Source organism: Ixodes scapularis, unplaced genomic scaffold (assembly GCF_016920785.2).
Source record: "Ixodes scapularis isolate PalLabHiFi unplaced genomic scaffold, ASM1692078v2 ptg001158l_1___fragment_3__unscaffolded, whole genome shotgun sequence".
NCBI classification, from domain to species: Eukaryota; Metazoa; Arthropoda; class Arachnida; order Ixodida; family Ixodidae; genus Ixodes; species Ixodes scapularis.
Genome location: NW_024610108.1, coordinates 3,615,527 through 3,634,171, shown reverse-complemented (window position 1 = coordinate 3,634,171; position 18,645 = coordinate 3,615,527). Strand labels below are relative to the sequence as shown.

The 18,645-nt window shown below is 42.5% G+C and overlaps 1 non-coding gene and 1 pseudogene across 1 annotated transcript; both read right to left on the bottom strand.

Moving 5' to 3' along the window:
- Positions 1-989: 989 nt before the first annotated feature.
- Positions 990-1,142, bottom strand: LOC115321355. The gene has a single exon (XR_003918779.1). It is a non-coding gene; the product is annotated as a 5.8S ribosomal RNA (ribosomal RNA).
- Positions 1,143-5,159: 4,017 nt separating this feature from the next.
- LOC115321351 lies at positions 5,160-11,269 on the bottom strand (annotated as a pseudogene).
- Positions 11,270-18,645: the final 7,376 nt, after the last annotated feature.

Sequence of the window (18,645 nt, the reverse complement as noted above, 5' to 3'; positions counted from 1 at the left end):
CAACCCGACTCACGGGAGGTTCCATTCCGAGAGAGCAGTGGCGGAGACGGGCCTGCCACACACTCTGGGTCAAACATCTGTCAGGGGGACTTGCACCACCGAAACACTCTCGGGAACGTTACCTCTCATACACCACATTTCCCGATCGCCGGCAAGGACGAGGGATTCGATGCTGGGCTAGGTCCCGTTTCGCTCGCCGCTACTAAGGGAATCCCTGTTGGTTTCTTTTCCTCCGCTTAGTGATATGCTTAAATTCAGCGGGTTGTCTCGCCTGATGTGAGGTCGACAATCTTTTTTATTTGTGCGCTTTCCAACAAAAACTTCGCCTCCTTACCACATGACAAAAACAAAAGGATGGCGAACTAACAGTTGTTGTACACACGCTTTGCATCGCTTTCGATTCGACAAAAAAGAAAGCGCGCAATCCAACGGCATTCCCCTACTGGATGGCTCCAGTACTCATCGGGGACGCGAAGGTCTTAGACTGACGGAAGGCTACGACGCAAAAAAACTTTCCTCCCAGGAGCGTTTTTCTTTTTCCTCCCTCGAGCAACAAGGGTGTGCAAATCAACGCCACGAGATTTACATTTGCGGACGCCGCGTTTCAACGCGCCAACGCCAACTCCGTCCCACGGTTTTCCCACTCGAACAACATCCACGCCAAAAAAAAAGAAAACAGAATCGATCGAAAAGCAAGCGTTTCAATCTCCGTTTCTAACGCACCGACGTCACAGCGCCGTTCAACGTGCGAAAGATTTTTTGGTACGGGATTTTCCACAAACGGTATCCATCGAGTTTCGTTTTGCCATGCAGTGTTCGATAAAAAATTGTAGGAGGAGGATGACTGGTTAGCGCACGCGTGCATCGCACCACTCGTGCATTTGCTCAAAGAAAACGCAACGCAAGAAAGCATTAAACTGCGTGCTGCCCACGATCCGACACAGTCAAAACGAGGCAGTAAACAAATTCTACTCTCTTGATATATGATCCGACCCTCACACAGACGAAGCCACGGGAAGGCCCGAGGCCGCAATGTGCGTTCAAAGAGTAAGTGCTCAGTGTGTCCTGCAATTCACACCAAGTCTCGCAGCTGGCTGCGTTCTTCATCGACCCGAGAACCGAGTGATCCACCGCTTAGAGTCGTTTCAATGGTTTTGGTTTTTTCAATCAGTACGACAAAACAAACAGTTTTCGTTTCTTTTTTTCGCGTTCAAATATTCAGAACAAATATTCAATCAAAACCGAAATCGAAACCGAAACCGAAACCTCGAGATCAGCTAAGCCCAACACCCGTTGGAAACCAATACGAAACCGAAACGCCACACAAATTACTCTATATCTCGAAAACCATTGATCCTAGAGGGAAAATAAGGGCACCTCCTCCCCCTTAGAAACCCGAAGGAGGACGATCGGAAACTAATCCGGGCGAAAAAAGCGATCAAAACGGCCTAATAGAAATTCCGTATTAGACAACATCTGAGGACCCCTGGGGAGAGTGGTGGAAACCACACAATTCAGTCGAATTCCACCTACCCTTGTATCCCAAATCGAAACATACTCCCAATAGGAAACCAAAGCAAAACAATTCGAATTCACCCGCTAGTCACCCTAAAAACTTACCTGAGAACCTAAAAGCCTCAACCACACCGAGACAACAACGGCAAAGATGAACGCATTTCACGAGAAAAAGAGCGTTAAGAAGAAGAAAAACAAAAAAACGAAAGAATACTGCTCATACAATGATGAAAAGAAAAACCACAAGGACAAGGAAAACACCGATTCGGAGGAAGAGGGCATCTACTTGGAATGGGAAGTGAGGGAGGAGATCTCAGAGACGGGGTAAGACGACTTCCCAGACGAAAGGAAAACTAGTCGCAATGCTGCCAACAAAAACAAAACAAAAGACACCAAAAAAAACAGACCCCAAACACAGGAGCTCTCACAGGCAAGCTTGGAAGAGCTACTTAAAACTATCGCAGAACTTACAAGGACAACAATCAAGGGGATGGACGAAAACGCCAAAATCAAAGCCGAACTCAGCCGAATCAACGAAAAAACCGAACTCATAATCCAAGAGAACCTACACCTCAGAGAACTCGTCCTGTTGCAAAACAATGCAAGACTAAACGAGTCAGAGAAAGCGAGGACTAAGACGTACTCACAGGCGCTGGGCACGCAAAGCGATGACAACAACGAAGCCCCAAAACAAGACGACAATGAGCAAGAAAAGAAATATGCTCTACTGGTAACGACAAAAGGAAGTCAAGAAAAAGACGACCACATCGAAGTGGGCAACCTCCTAAAGAAATCAATCGACCCAGCGGACGTCGGGCTGACTGACGTCAGACTTAAACCGATTAGGGGAGGACTGGCCATAACTACCAACTCAAAAGAGGCCATAGATAAACTGGAAAGGAAAATCAACGAAACAAAAGACACCCGTGAAAAACTAGAATACAAAAAACCCAAAGAACGAAATCCCCAAATCTCCATAACACAAGTAGAAAGAGAGCTAACAGAAGAAGAAATCACGAAGGCAATCATACACCAAAACAAAATCGAGGCAGGAGAGGACGAAATAAAAATAAATCGAACTTTCAGAACAAACAACAGCACGAACACCCAGATCATTGAACTGTCTGCAAACGCATTCAGGCAACTAAAAAACAGGAAAAGGTTACTGATAGGTTGGACCTCCTGTCCAACCTATCAGAGAGAATATATATGTCCCAAGATGCCTCAACTGCTCATCATACAGACACACACAAAGGCAATGCCAAAACAGAGTAAAGTGCCCTGAGTGCGCCGGAGAACACAGACACCAAGAATGCGAGGTGATCCCAGTCAAATGCAAAGCCTGCAGCAACAGCAACGAAAAATTTAAATCACAATTTGACACTAACCGCAAATTCACAGACCCGCTGTGCCCAACATATAAAGCACAAGTCGAAAGAATCCGACAAAGAACTTCATACCAAGGGAACAAAAGAGAGAGAGGGGGGAGGGGGGGTGAGGCGAGTAGATAGGGACAGATTTGAGGTGGGGATTGTAAATTAAAGGAAAATAAAAGTTCCGCGTCTGCACCCGCGTGAGCATTGCAGACTTAAAGCCGATCGAACAATAAATGAATCGGGCAATCGCCAAAGGTAATTTTGAGTGTAAGCCGATTTGGTAAGAAAAGGAAAATTATCTAGCTTGCCAGAGCCAGGGGAGCGGACCGGCATCAGCGGCATTTATTGTCCTAATGTTGATAGTATGCGTTTTCTGTTTTTTTTTTTGGGGGGGGTCTTCGTTTTTCGCTTTTCCTGTGTGTCCTTCCGGTCTCTGGGGCCTGGATCTGAATCTGAAATATACTTGGAAAAGTGATTAGTTCCCCTCCCCCCTTTACGTTAGTAAAATTAATAAGTTTATTTATATATCTACTTCTGTTTTCCCTTTTTCCCTCGAATTTTTTTTTCGTCTTCTGGGTGTGTGCGCATGTGTATGTATTTCTATCGATGCATGTGTATCTATACATTGTGTTTTCGTCTTTTCCTTGGTGTGAAGAATTATTTATGGAGATTTGTTGTGGGTTAATGGTGCTTGTTTTCTTTGCTGTATTCTGTGGTAGTATGTAGTCTTGTGGCTATTTACGAGTTCTTGGTTGTCACTTTTATGTGTTTATTTTGGGGTGGTTTTGATGTTGGTTGTCTTTGGGTTTTATGTTACAAAGGTTGTAGTTGGTTGGGGTGAGCTATTTAGTTAATTGAATTTTCTCTTTTTTTTTTTGGTTAGTATTTAAGGTTAGTAATTGTTGGATTTTTTATGGTTTAAAAGGTGTTTAGGTGTGTCTTCTGTGTATTCTAGTGGTTGAGGTTGCGGTCGGGGGTTTGGTTTTAGGGTTATCTAATCACTAGTGTTGTGTGCCTGTAGGTTATTGTATTTAGCTCAGACCGCTGGGTTGATATTTAGTTGGGTATAGAGTGGTTGTTTTTCCCTTTTTTTTTTCTTTTTTTCTCCCCTTTTCAGTTCTTGTTTTATCCCCTCTCCTTTTTCTCTCATTTTTCTTTTTTCTATTTTTCCTGTCTTTTAGGGTTGGGCAAGTTTCCCTTTTACCTATTGATGCCTTTTTTATATATCTTTATTTCTGTTTTTCTTTTTCCGTTTTTTTTTGCCTTACTGCCCATCAGAGGTCTCTCATCACCCTTCCCCATCTCTGTTACCCTTTGTCGTTTCTTTTGCTGCCTGGTCCTTTAGTAGCGAGGGCGCCCCCCTCCTCTCCTCCTTAACTAAAAAAAAAATCTTATTTTTCCCTTTCCCCCTTCCTTTTTTTCCTTTTTTTTCCTCTTCTTTCTAGCCTGCTCTGAGGTTCTCGCGACCCGCCCCCAGAGGGAAACTTCAGGAGCGGGTGGGCGGCCCCTGTCTCCCGGGGTGAGAACTGGGACCCACCAGGGACCCCCAGGTGTTAAGTGGGTGTCCCCCGCCGTGACCTCCTCCTATCTCTCTTTGTTGTCATTCCGTTTCGTTCTATTTTGTTTGGGGAAGGCCCCGGAGTCTCCCCCCTAATGGGTCCCTGTCTTCTTTTCCACATTTCTTTCTTTTTTTTTCTATCCTGCTTAAAGGTACTCGCAACCCACCCCCAGAGGAACCCTCCAAGGATGAGTGGGCGGCTCCTGGCTTCCGGGGAGGGCCGAGGTAGCCCAACCGGGGACACCCAGGTGTCAGGTGGATGCCCCCCGCCGTGACCTTGTTCTCTTGGTATTTGTTTCTTTCCGTTCTCTTTGTGGGGGAGGCCCCGGAGTCTCCCCCCTAATGTGTCCCTGTCTGTTTTAGTCGCCAGGTGAAAATCCAAAGTGGAACCACTTCAAAGTGTGTTATGGAACTGGAACCACTTGCAAGTGGTACCACTCACAAGTGGTTCCAGTTGGAAGCCACTTGCAAATGGTTCCAGTTGGAAGCCACTTGCCAATGGTTCCAGTTGGAAGCCACTTGCAAATGGTTCCATTTGGAAACCACTTGCTAATGGTTCCAGTTAAAAACCACTTGCAAATGGTTCCAGTTGGAAACCACTTGCAAATGGTCCCATTTGGGAACAATCACACTTGCAAGTGGAATTAGAAAATTAGAGCAAGCTATGCACTCTTGAAATCAACCCTGAAATGAGGCAACGATAAAAGGAATGTTTGTCAGAATGTTTAATCAGCTCGCCTTGCGTACTCTCGCTTCTTAACGTTATGCATACTAGCTATTACTCCATTTTGTGTGCTTGTCAGTGGTCAGTCGCCTTCAGAGAGCGAGGTTATTAAAGAAATTTATTTATTATAACAAGCAGTACATACAGGTGTTTGTAATACTTGCTCCTTCGGAGCATTGGTAGGGGTAGGTATAGAAACCCAAAATAGAATGTAACAAAAGAAAATTACGCTGAACATTTATAACAAAATTCATCTTATGTATACAAACCTCACTCCTAGATCCACATAAACATGCACTTTTGACGATGTATAGGCAAGAACAAAACAAAATAAAACGAAAGTGCCATAAAAAACAGACAATGTGGTACAGCACAAAAATCAGATAGGCAAAACCATACAGACATCGACCTAGCACATTCTTATTAACAGTGAAAATGATTCTGGGGATGAACAATTCATGGCTACATATCCATAGCCCATTTTACCCGCTGATTATCTTAACAAAAAAAAATAAAATGAATGTTTCAGTCATTTCAACGTGAGTATTCCTTTAGTGAATTGTTATTAGTATTTCGCACAGAACAGGGATTAAAAAATTTATAACTCTAGAAATTTTAGGAAAATCACCGTTAAACAGGTTATGACACGCTAAAAATAAAATTTGAAGATAAAAATTGCCGAAGAACAGAGTAAATATCACCAGATGTGAAATTTGTTTCGTGAACAACGCGCTAGTTTTCGCGAAAAATATTATTTCATCTTGGGGTGCGCGGACACGCCTTTCCAGAGGCATTCCCACGTTTGAAGGGCTGGTGACGTAACCTGCGTGCCAGCGCACGTGACTGAGTGGCAAACGTGGCTCTGGCAGTTCTCCTACTTCAGCTTTCATCCAACTTGTTTCCCTCCTGATTTAGCGTATGGACCCTCCGGTTTCGTTCAGATCGTCGGTCTGTTTTACATCTTGTGTTTCTGACAACTTCAACCCTCCGGACAATACCGATTAACGCTGAGGGCGATTGCGGGCAGAGCGTAAGAGCAGATAGAGTGAGCGCAATGAGTGGGCAAGCGTGAGCGCCATGATATGGCAACATGGCGTCAAAATTTTCCAGTGTTGCCTTATCACCAGATGAAAAAGGCCGACATTAAAAAATTGGTTTTTACAATAACTAGCGCTCTGAAATTCACGAAACTTGGTGTGTATGCTATATGACACATGGGGACTTCATATTGAGAATAATCTGCCTCATGAATTTTCGTGGCATAACCCCTTTAACGTGAAATTTTTTTATTCCGTTAGTTCTCCATCTATAGTTAAAACTCCATGGCCAGAGCACGGCGCTTAAATTGCTTCCTAACGTCCTGTATCTTCTCGGACAGTACGGTGGACAGGTTGGCTAGGGTTTCAGAGACATCGATCTTCTTCAACAACCCCCAATGGCTGACCGTTTCTGGAAAGTAGTAGGGTCACATTAAATTTTAAAATGGAAGGAGACATGTTTAAAATTTTACCTACCAATGACGAGGCGGACTTTCTCTGGGGTGAGCTCCTTTCGTGCCTCGGCATTAGGGTCTTTTCGGTCTTTGGGGGCCACCTTCCCACTGAAGCTTCGCTCTGCGAGTCCTTCTGAGCCCCATAGGGCCTGTGCAGTCTACTTTGCTGCCACTTTAGGCTTGACAGCCTTAGGATTAAATATTTTGTTTGCTTGCTCCACACTAATAGTGGCACCTCTTTTCAAGTGAAACTGCAAGGGAAATAACATTCAGGCACCGTCTGACAAGCACACCAATGTAAAGCTTACCCTGCCATTGCCACAGTCGCTAAATGGAGCTGCTCCAGGACTGCACCCTAACGTGGAAGAAAACAATTTAGCCTTGCTCTATACAATAAAGACTCTATCTAAGGAACTTATAAAAGGTTTGCTTGGAATTATTTTTTTCACTCGCTGCATTACAACACGTTTTTAGGTAAATTTTTATATGAGAAACATGCATTAGGATTGAAAAAATATGGTAATTTTAAGAAGTTGCAATGCAAAAATCTTTCTAGCATGTGAACACATCACTAAAAAGCCAAATGTACAAGATGAGATAAGCTTTATTTATTCTAGATGACCACAACACTGCTCGATTTAGGAATGGTGTTTGAGGCTGTTTGTTTCTTATTTTTCCTGGTCTTGGGTTTCATAATGATAGAGTTTGTTCACTTTCATGAATTACGAGGTGCCCCCCCTGTGAAAGTAGCATGTGAGAATATAAAACAGCTGCCATTTTTATGCAGTGTGCTAAACTCTCCATCACAAACTGCGCTTACCATGAGTAGGTGTAGGTCGCACGAAGTGCACTTGCGGAGAGCAGGTTTCGTCAACATTCATTGCTGGTGCCCGGTCGTTAGCAGCCCACACGCTCCGAGTAGCCACTAATGGTGATCTATGTGCAATATCTGGAATACACAACACATTCAATAATTATTTCATCAGTTTCTTCTAAGCTACCACTCTAGAGGGAAGACACATGTGGCACCTTGCCGCTTGGCAGCAACGCACTGATGCAGGAAGACCACACTGGCCAACGTTTTACGGCACGGCTAACCCAGCCCCATGGCACCCTTCTCGAGTAATGACGTGTAAAAGAAAAGTTGACATAATTCTTTTATTTTTTAAAGGAATGCTCTCAGTCACGATATTCACCACTCAGCATAAAACTGACCATTGCTGCATAAATGAGAGGCAAATAGCATTCAGAAATACTTATTATCCTGGTCACAGCAATGGTCAAAACGTCAGTCGCAGCTTCTGAACAATATCAGCTGAGCTGATTGCTATGCTTGACAAAATATTTCAGGGTGCAGTTGGCACTTGCCTTTCTAAAGATTAGATGTGATAAGAATACAGTACATTTGACGTGCTCAAGAAAAATTACGGAGACTAGTGATTCCCAGTATATTTAATTAGGCCTTTCTACACCACATGGCTCTTATGATAAAATAAGAAGCAGTAAATACTTCCTATGTTAGTTTTAACCTGTCAATGCCAGATGTCGTCTAGCAGTTTTCACTGTCGACAGAAAATTGTTCACCTGATGCACGTTTCAAAGCTCCCACGACATATGTCCGAGCATAAAGAAACAGCAGGGCGGACACTCCTGCCACATATGCAGCCTCTGGTTCGTCTCCTTGACTTGTGCCGCTAAAAATAGGCCTGCAACCTATTCTCTGGGCTGCAAGAAAATCTTGCTTCTCAATGGCTTTTGCAATGTGCATTCCACTACTATTGTGGTTGTACTTTTACAAATAGATAAATTAATTTCTATTGACATCACACAAAAATGTTTTACCAGGTGATGGCAGTTCACTCGAAGCACATGAGGCAACTGGAGATGCACACTCCCTATGGTCCGCAGCTGCAAGATATGAGATGCAATGAACATTAGAGCTGTAAAATCATACTAATATTCTCTAGACAACTGTCGTAGCGTGGTCACCTATCATTAACATATGTATTTAAATTGACTTTGAACATGAGTTCTTTGAAGTGACCCTCACGCTGGAGTAAGAATTTCTTGGATAAACTTGCATCGGACACTCAAGATGGTAATTTCAGAGAGTGAGAGATTCGCCCAGCATATTACACTGATAGATGCTGCCGTGAAGGCACTCCATATGCAGCCAAGGCATCATCACCCCATGGAGCTACCTCATTGCCTTCGGTGTTTCTAGCATATTTTAAAAACATTGTCACTCACTTTAGCCATTCACCTCCTTGACAGCCATATTTTTCTTGCTCTTATTTTAAAACCAAAACACAAGGCTACTGTATACATTACAGTTGCTAACAAATGCACACACACATTGAAAGTTATTCAATGGACCAATTTACCGAAGATGGGTTGGAGATTGCTCAATGCCTGGACCTTGTTGGCTACCTGGCCTTTGCTTGGTGGCTGGGTTTTGCTTTGTGGACTTTGCTGGGCTGTCTTCACTTGAGCCTCAATCAGGTCATGCACTAAAACATGGTATAATTACTTTTATTGAAGAACCACTCCAACATGCGTTTGTATACATATGTTGCACCTACGTCACAGGATGTCAGCCACTGGTGGCGACCACGCAAGTGGTTAAGGAAACCACCATTTGCCATGGTTGTGAACGGGCCCAATGTTTATAACATGTTTATGGAAAGCGCCGTTGCTCAATACCCTGGCTGTGACTGTTGGATTGCCGAATTCGTAGTCTGGTTGCCATGAGACTTGCTTCTCGCCATGCCAATGATTGATAATTATTCGTTTAGAAGCTGACATGAAGTCAGCTTTGAATGATGTAGATTGCAAGTCTTTTAACTTGATGAAAGCTGGAATGAGAGTCTCTCCCCTGACCAGAGACGACAATTCATTGTTTTCCAGCAGTGAAATTGTCCGATGCTTGCATTAAGTTCCTAGCTGCCCATTGAGACACTTTATACAAGTGAAACTTGCATTGTCAACAAATTTGTCCTAGGTTCAGGTTGCACTGCACTTTCCCATATTTGGATACAGGTTCGCTTCGACAGCATCATCACATTCACATCTTTTATCTTTTTCATAGCGTGATTGCACAATGCCGTCAAATTGCTTGAGCACCATTACAGCAGCATCACCAACGATATACATATTTAAACTATTTATCAGTTTACAAGCTGAAAGTGATGTCAAAATGGCTGCAAAAAAGCTACCAGCAGCAGCTATGCTGCGCAGTAAGCATATATCACAGCACAGGACCATTAGAAAGAGAAAAAGCCCACTCGGACGCAAATTTGTCGTGCTCTCTAAGCAGATTCATAGCAGCTGTGGCTGTACTGTGTAGCTACATACAATACAGATACCAAAAAGCACAGCTTTGCAGATTATCACCTTGTGTCACTTCGTTAAAGAGACTGCCCAAAGATGTTGCTAATTCTTACCACATGAGAGTAAACTAAAATTAAGCTTACCTGAGCGAAGCTTCTGATCAATGCATGCTTGTTGTGCCTTGATTATATCGTGCATTTTTTCATTACCTTTGCACTTGTCCTGGTAGTGCTGGCGCCAGTGCCGGGCATTTTGTTTGGCCAACACCAGTTGCGATTCGGCGACGACCCCTTCATCACTACCGCTGTCAGAGCTGGACTCTAGACGCGGTTTCTTGGTTCCCTGCAAAGAAATCATGCCTGAATAAACCAGAAACATCGAGTGGGATGGCGGTGAATTTCACAACGAAGTGCACACACCCTGACAGCGTCGACCGCCGTCTCGTTTTTTTTTCTGAAGGTCTGCAATTGGGCCTTCAGAATGCCTACGAAGGCTTTCGCCTTTGCAGCTTGCTGCTGCTCTTTCTGTTTCTGGAAAGTGGAGAGTAATTACTCATATATGGACGCTGATTACTACCACATTTAGATCCTATTTAAATACATACATTCTTCCCTTTCCGCGACGCGTTTGTCTGAGACATCGTTCCGTCCTCGTCTTCTTCGAACTCGGAAGCAGGAATTGGTATTTTGCGGACTCTTGCCACCTTCTGCTTCTCCCGGAGGCCTTCTTCCGTTTCTGCGAAATAAGACAGGGCTGGCTTGTATCTTTACTTTGCAAAGTTAAGCAACAAGACAGAAAAATGCATCACGCAAAAAGCTCCTACCTGCCATCATCAAAATCTGTGCCGGGTAGTACCCGGTGTTGGCTGCGCTACCGGGGTCGTTCCAAAACACGGAGTACACGGCCTTTGCGTCAAAGTCCTCCTCGTCGGCCGGGTGTAGGTCTTTTACGCGACCTATTGGCACGATGTGCAGCTTATTGTCACGGTCATTCGGAAACCGAACAAGCGTCCACCGCGAGCCCTGAAGCTCAGGAAGTACTGGAAGGCCGCTGAGTGGCAGTGCTGGATTTTTTATTACTGCCTGCCATGCTTAAAGGGTGTGCTGCCAAAAGAGTTTTACAAGCATTTCAAACTCTTTGCTTCAGCATTGTATTTACTGTGCAAAACGCATGTAACGGTTGAGGATGTCGACATGAGCACATCAAAACTAACAGAGTTTGTTGTGATGACGGAGTGCCTCTATGGTGAGGCACAAATGACGTCGAATGTGCATACCCTCCTACACCTTCCCAAAGCAGTTCTCCTTCATGGCCCGTTATGGGCCCTGTCCTGCTTTGCTTATGAATCAAACATGGGCCATCTGCTCAAGCTTGTGTCATCATCAAATGGGGTACTATTTCAGATTCTGTCGCGGACCCTACTTCGCAACAGTTTTTTTGCAATAAGAAATAGGGCCTCCGACGAGGTCCAAGAGTACCTCACCGCAAAAAAGCGCCGAAACCAACATGGCCTTCAGCTTCTAGGTAAGCCGAGGCAGGTGCCTGAGCATGTCTGTGCACACTTTAGTGAGCTGACCTCGGAGAGTGTGAAAGTAGCTGTAGAGTATGACAGAGTGCACATAGATGGTCACACTGTGCACAGCACTCGGTACAGACTCCCATCAAAACGAGACTCGACTGCTTTGAGGCTAGGGGGTCAGTACGTGAGGGCAGAGAGGATTCTGTCTGTCACCGATGTGGATGGGGGCCAAAAGGTGTATGTCGTGTCAAAGGTCTACAATGTGACCGACTTTGGAGGTGTGAATCACCTGAAACTCGCTCAGAAGTGAGTTACAGAAAGGTTGCACGAGCTTCGTCAACCTTTTCATCCATGTATGTATTTAGACCTCAGTGTGAGTGTAATTTTTGCTCAACTTTGATAGGCATGAATGGTCGTAACTCTCCTAAGCAGGATCCTTCAGGACAGAATGAGCTGCTAAAGTGGCCATGCAATGCTTTTCAAACTTTTGCAGAATAATTTAGGAATGTGTTCCTTGGGTGTTGTAGTGCTTCCGGACACTAGTTTTCTTTCTCTAAACATAACTAAATCGAAGAGTAGTGCCTCTCAACCAGGGATGGGCAAAATACATGCAAATATGTATCGGAATACAAATACAAAATACTACGTCAAAAATGTATTTAATTACAAATCTGATTACATTTCCAAAAAACATTTAAGTACAAGATACAAATACAACCAAATGTATTTGGTCTCAAACGTGAAAACAGCGCAAAAAATTGAACAAAGGACAAGTGAAAGGAGTGCACGGACAAAGCGCTGTTTTTACGTTTGACGATGTTAAACCAACTAGCCCAACTTACCGCCTTGTATTTGGTCTCTTCCAAATACTTTTCCAAATACATTCCTCAAGATTTGCCTCAGCGACTTCTGGGCACCTGCAACGGGTTTCTGGGTATCTCATTTTAATTTTGCATTGCACACTTGGGAGTTAGTGTGCCAGGCTCTAGTAACGTAATAGAAATATAATCACTAAAAAAATGTAATCAGCTTGGACGTAATAGGTAAAAAAAGTACAGAGCTTCAAGCAGCTTTTTTTGTTAATTACATTTTGGTATAGACCAACAAAGAACCGAGACGACCAAGACGTGCAGCACTAGCTAGAGAATTTTTTATTGTTGAAACTCGTACCAGTACGAAAATCTGGACGACCCGCGCATTTAGAATGTTCCAGGCAAAAATATGGATGGAAATCCGGCTGGAAAGCATCACAAGTTGTCACAGGCACTTATTTAGCCAGTCTGCCTGTGAACGTCGGTTTCGTCACTATTCTTGCCCTGAACTAGCACCGTAATCACAAAGTCACTCAAAGCTTCTGCTTGATTGAAAGACACTCCATTCGGTGCAGAACATAGTTTTCTTCCTGCTCTGGACGGTGCCTTTAAAATAAGGCCGCAGGAGAAAAGGAAAAAAAGCCCCATGGCCGAATAAAGGATGGAGACTATATCTTACAACCAGATCCATAAAAGCAAGATGTATTTTCGCCCACAAAATTGTATTTCAATACAATTGTATTTGAAATACCCATGCTTTCGTATTTAAATACACACGTCAAATACATTGCCCAATTTGTAATTAAATACAAATGCCAAATACAGAAAGTATTTGAAATACTGCCCATCCCTGCTCTCAACTTTCACTCAGTTTTCCACATCTATATCTGCATTGACATCATAACAACCCGTTACTGTCCGGTCATGTTCAGAGAATAGCCAGCACTTTGCTTCGCGATTAAAGCAGCAGAATTGCAGTGTTTCGAAGAAAGGCGTCATGTTTTTTCATAGTCTGGTTGTGGTAAATTAAACGAAAGAAAGTCATTGCGCGGACCCATCAACAGTTGTACAGTTCTCCGTTTTTGGTTTAACCAATAAAATTATGATATGTCCTCCTTGTGTGTTCTTTTGGTTTTCATTAAATTTAATAGTTTGTTTTGCGGGAGTGGGGATCTTGTGTAATGTAGTGTCACATTTCCGTATCAAGTATATTAAGGATCACCATATATTATGTAGGGTAAAGATTTAACAATGAATAATCCTTTAGGCTAAGCTGTCTTTTGAACGTAAGGTGCGGATTGTTTTTGCTGGTCAAAATCCACCATGCCTTTTGAACATATGAGGGTGGTTTTAAAGTCTGGAGAAGTAAATGATTAGACAAAGGCGTTTTAACCAATGGATATTGTGTGCTTTAAAACGTGGTACCAGTTTTTTTGTTTTTTTTGGCTCCCACATTTAACTTAAGGATAAGGTTTGACCATCAGTACTTTACTGTGGCGGCTTCCCAAGTTTGAGCATGCAAGAGGGACTGCCCGGTTCAAAGCAGTTTTCGAACCCTAACTTGGGAGGCAAGGGGAACCAGTTGACTCAAAGTGGCTTCTGACCATACCCACTTGGGAGGCAAGTGGAACCACTTTGCTCAAAGTGGCATTCTGACCATACCACTTGGGAGGCAGGTGGAACCACTTGGCCCAAAGTGGTTTCTGAACATGACCACTTGGAAGGCAAGTGGAATCACTTGGCCCAAAGTAGTTTCTGACCATAACCACTTGGGAGGCAAGTGGAACCACTTGAGAGGCAGGTGGAACCACTTGCAGTCCCAACTGGAACCACTTGCACCTAAGTGATTTTCAACTGGAACCAGTTGCTGGCAAGTGGTACCACTTGTGACACAACTTTGGATTTTCACCTGGGTCATTTCTTTTTCCTTTTTTTCCCTTTTTCCAGACGTTCTTTTTTTCCCTTTTTCCCTCTTTTCTTTTTGTGGGGAGGAGTTGGTGGGGTGCGCCTCTCACTCATTTTAGGGCCTAATGCCTTCTTCTAGAGTTTCCGCCCTATCGGCCCAATGGGAGTCTCTATCTGGGCAGTTGGCTTCCCTTGTCTCTCGACCCTAATTCCCCTTTTCTTTTTTTTTCTTCCCCTACTTGTCCCAATCCTAATTTCCGCGTTTTTAGATGCTGTTGCTTGTGAGTAAGGGAGTGCCAATAAGATTGCCGGGTAGGTGTCTCAAATAGTCTATTCGTGTTATAAATATGCTTTCTCAGTTATATTTGAATTGTATTTATAATGTTTGATTTACTTGATTTATAGTTTTGACAAGTTCTAAAATCTTGAATGCGTCTTGATGGCTTAATATTTGTGTTTTGTTTGATTCTGTGAGGCCTGTTGGGAAATATCTTAAGAATCTGTCTCTAAGGTTTTTTGAGATTGGGCAATTTTCTAGATAGTGATTAAAGTTTTTAGCTGTATTGCCGCATGCACAGTTTTCGTCTTGTGTTTTGTTAATTTTTTAAAGTAGAATGGAAATTTGCCGTGGTTTGTTAGTAGTTGTGTTTCGTAATGGCCAGCTGGGAAGTTAGTTGGAATGTTATGTGGTGAGGGTATCCATTTGTATTCGCCTCGAGATCAAACCGTGTCGCCACCCTGCGGCCGAAATCGGAAACGCGCGAAAGCGGGGATACCACCGTGCGTCGTCTGCTACGGGCGCACGCTCAGAAGCATGAATCTCGACGACGCAAGCCCGTTTCAAGCTGAGCTTGACATTCCTTATTAAATGTTTTATGTTTTTGTTGCCGTTTCTTCTTACCAAAGGTTCTGTTGTATCGTTTCCCGTGCGTTGAAGTTCAGCAAAGCGATTATTATTAAGTTGTAAGCTTCCATAATCTTAGTGTGTTGGTTTGTATGCAATCGCTGGTCCCACGTATTTTTGTTATCTCGCACAAACCGTGACTTTCATAAAGCATTGAATGTTGAGTGGGTCTGTGGTTTGGTTAGAAAATTAACCCGACTGATCGCTGTCCTTTAATAGAGTAATCAATCAATCAATCTGTATGTTGATTTTTCGCCGGTCATATTGCGTGAAAGACGTTAAAACTGCACATTTTTTTCCTGGTTTTACTATGTCATAAATGGCATATTGCATTTCCATTCTAAACTTCACGTTGAGAGTCCTACATAAATATGAACACGGGAAGCCTTTCAAAATGAAGTATATTTTAAGTTATTATTTAAACAGTATAATCACCCTCGGTGAAATGACAAGCAAGCTGAAGTGGTTTACCGTGCAAGCCATTGTAACGAAAGAAATAAAGACGTCAAAAATATTAAAGCCGGCATTTTTTGCTCCTCGTTGACTTTCTCCAGCACTAGACTCCAATTAACCGGCAAAAAAAATTGCAATTAAAGCATTACTTGATTAATCTGAACGTTAATCGATGAGCTGCCCAGTCCCGATATACGTTCGGTGAGGGTGGACGGTGATCGGAAAGCCTCGTGAGGGTCGCTGGCCTTCATCAGTAAAAGAGTATCACTGCGGCCGATGCTGTCTGTGTCGTTGTGCGCCTCGTTTCTTGGGGTTGCAGAGTTTACTGCATTCGAATAGAAAATTACTTAGCCAGAAATTTATAGTATTAGCCTTTTGACATCCGCGGCCCTCACCAAGCAAATTGAAGCGGGTGAACCCACACTACCGAGAAAAGCATTTATTAACAGGAACATTGCAGCGTTGCCGCGGTTACACCGGTTTATTACAGCACGGCAGATATATTAGAGCAGTTTGTTTCACTTGTTTTAGTTGTCCTGCCAACCGAGCAGTTTGCAGATCTTAACTAGAAGAGGGCTCTCTCCTCATCGCAACGCAGTAGATTTGTTCAGACTCCAAACACTTACCCACACTATGGCACAGTAAAAGGGCACAGAAACTCAATAGCATGGTAATGTCCAATACAGCGCTAACTTATCTTCGTTTTAAATATTTATATTACTGCAAAAGCTAGAAGTTAAAAAAAAGCATAGAAGCTGCGATTTCAGAGCCCACAGTACCACTATTATGTTATCTGGGTTGGAATTTATTGTTTTTTTTAATTGCCATGTTCATGAACCGATACAATTATTTTAAAAGAAACAAATATTTAACATAAATATTCCGGTCCAGCAGGAGACAGGCATCAGTCGTGGTGATCCATGCTTTCCAACGTCTGCCTAGAGCAGACGACGCACCCACAGAAGCGATTATATAAATTTAGGCCGCACGCTGGCAACACGATTCGATCTTCACTGAAGCACCGAACAGTACCGCATCCTTTTCCGCTAGAATTGTTTTCCCACCGATAGTATGCGACAAAATAAACGTAAGAATATACGCCGTCTCGCGCGCGAACGTGGAAAGCCTATGAGGCGGCCCTTCTCCTATCCCCGCTTTGATGATGACCGTAGCGCCACCTCTAGGTCGATCTCGAGGCCAATAGTGGGGAATTTCTGTCTTTTTCGTTCCATCGGGTGTTCCAAATCTCTATTAATTTGGAGTCAATTTCTTTTTTTATGTAGTTTTTAGGAAGTTTAATGTTGATTGGTGTCCCAATTTTCCTTGCTTCGTTTGCTAATTTGTCTGCGATATCATTACCTGATATATCAGTGTGACTTTTTATATGGTATAAATTTATTTCGTGTAGTTCTTTGATGTGTTTTATTGCTTTTTTTTATTTTATAGACTATTGGGTTAGTATTGTATGCGTTCGCGATGGCCTGAAGGGATGATTGGCTGTCGGAGAATAGTGCGAATTTTGTTTTTTCGGGGTAGGTTGTAATTTTTGTTAATGCTGCTTTTATTGCTATTAGTTCAGCTTCAAATATTGTTGAGTGGGGCGGTAGTTTGATTTTTTCTAAGTGTTGTATTTTTTCTCGTTCGTCTAATATTATGTATGCAGCTCCTATTGTTTTCCCCGATACTGACCCGTCTGTATAGATTTGTAGTGTTTGGATTAACTCTATTTGTTTTATATTTTCGATCGGTTTAAAGGGGAAGGAGATGGTGTCTGCCGGATGAATTGTCTATATGTCTATTGAGTGTTGAATGGTTGTGTGTAGGTATTCTTTGTTATCGAAACTATAGTTTTTTTTTGTTTTGAAAAATTTCGAAGGTGGCTATTTCTTTCTTTAGTACTAAGTCTAGGGGTTTTAGATTTGTTAATATGTTTAAACTTGAGTTACTGACTGTTTTGTAGGCTTTTGATATTTTTAACATTGGGATTCTTTGTATTGACTTTAGTTTTCTAAGTAGGTGTGAATTGTTTGTCTCTTTCCAATAGAATGGTGCCGCATATGTGATTGATCTTTCAATAGATCTTACGTAGATTTCTCTAAATTGTGTTTGGTTAATTCCCCATTTGATTCCTGAGAAGGAGGCTAATCTTATGGTGTTTTGATATGTTTTTGCTTTGAGGTAGTTTAGATGAGGTATAAATGATAGGTTTCGGTCAATGATTATTCCTAGAATTTTTATTTCTTCGGTGAGCAAAGAGCCAATGGTGAATTGGCTCTTTGCTCTATCGGTGCCTTGGTTTTCCCGTTAATTACGAGTGTAATGTCGTCTGCAAATGCTTGTATATGTGTTCCTTCTGGGAAATTTTCTTCTAGTAGATTTGTTATAAAAATGTTCCAAATGAGAGGGCTTAATGGTGATCCTTGAGGGCTGCCTATTGGTGCTGTTATTTCTATGTTACCTGATTGGAGGTTGTAAGTTATTTTTCTTTCTTCGAGTATTTCTTTTAGTAATATATAGAGATTTCGTGGGAGGGATTGATCTTTAAGTTTTTTTAATACGTGCGGGATCCAGACTGTATTAAAAGCGTTGGTTATATCTAATGGTATGATTATACTTTTCTCATCGTTGCTTTTGTTGTTATCGATTATTTCTTTTATCTTTTGTAGTGCTTTAGTGGCTGATGTTCTGTATGTAAATCCGTATTGTTTGGGGTTGAGAAGTTTGTTGGTATAGAGGAAGTGGTATATTCTATTATTAAGTAGTTTTTCTAAGACTTTTCCGATTGTTGAGTTTATGCATATTGGGCGATATGTTGAAACTTCGTCTTCTGGTTTGGATTGTTTAGGAATTAAAATTGTTTTACTTTCCTTCCAGTTTTTGGGGTAGTATCCGTATTCGAGACATCCATTGAATATTTTAATTAGTAGTTGTGTGTGTGCAGCCAATAATGCTTTTACAATTGTGGGGGTTAGGTTATCTGGTTCAGGTGTTTTCTTAGTTGGGGTATTTTTAATGATTTGTCCTATTTCTGAGTATGTAAAGGGTTTGTCGTCTTCG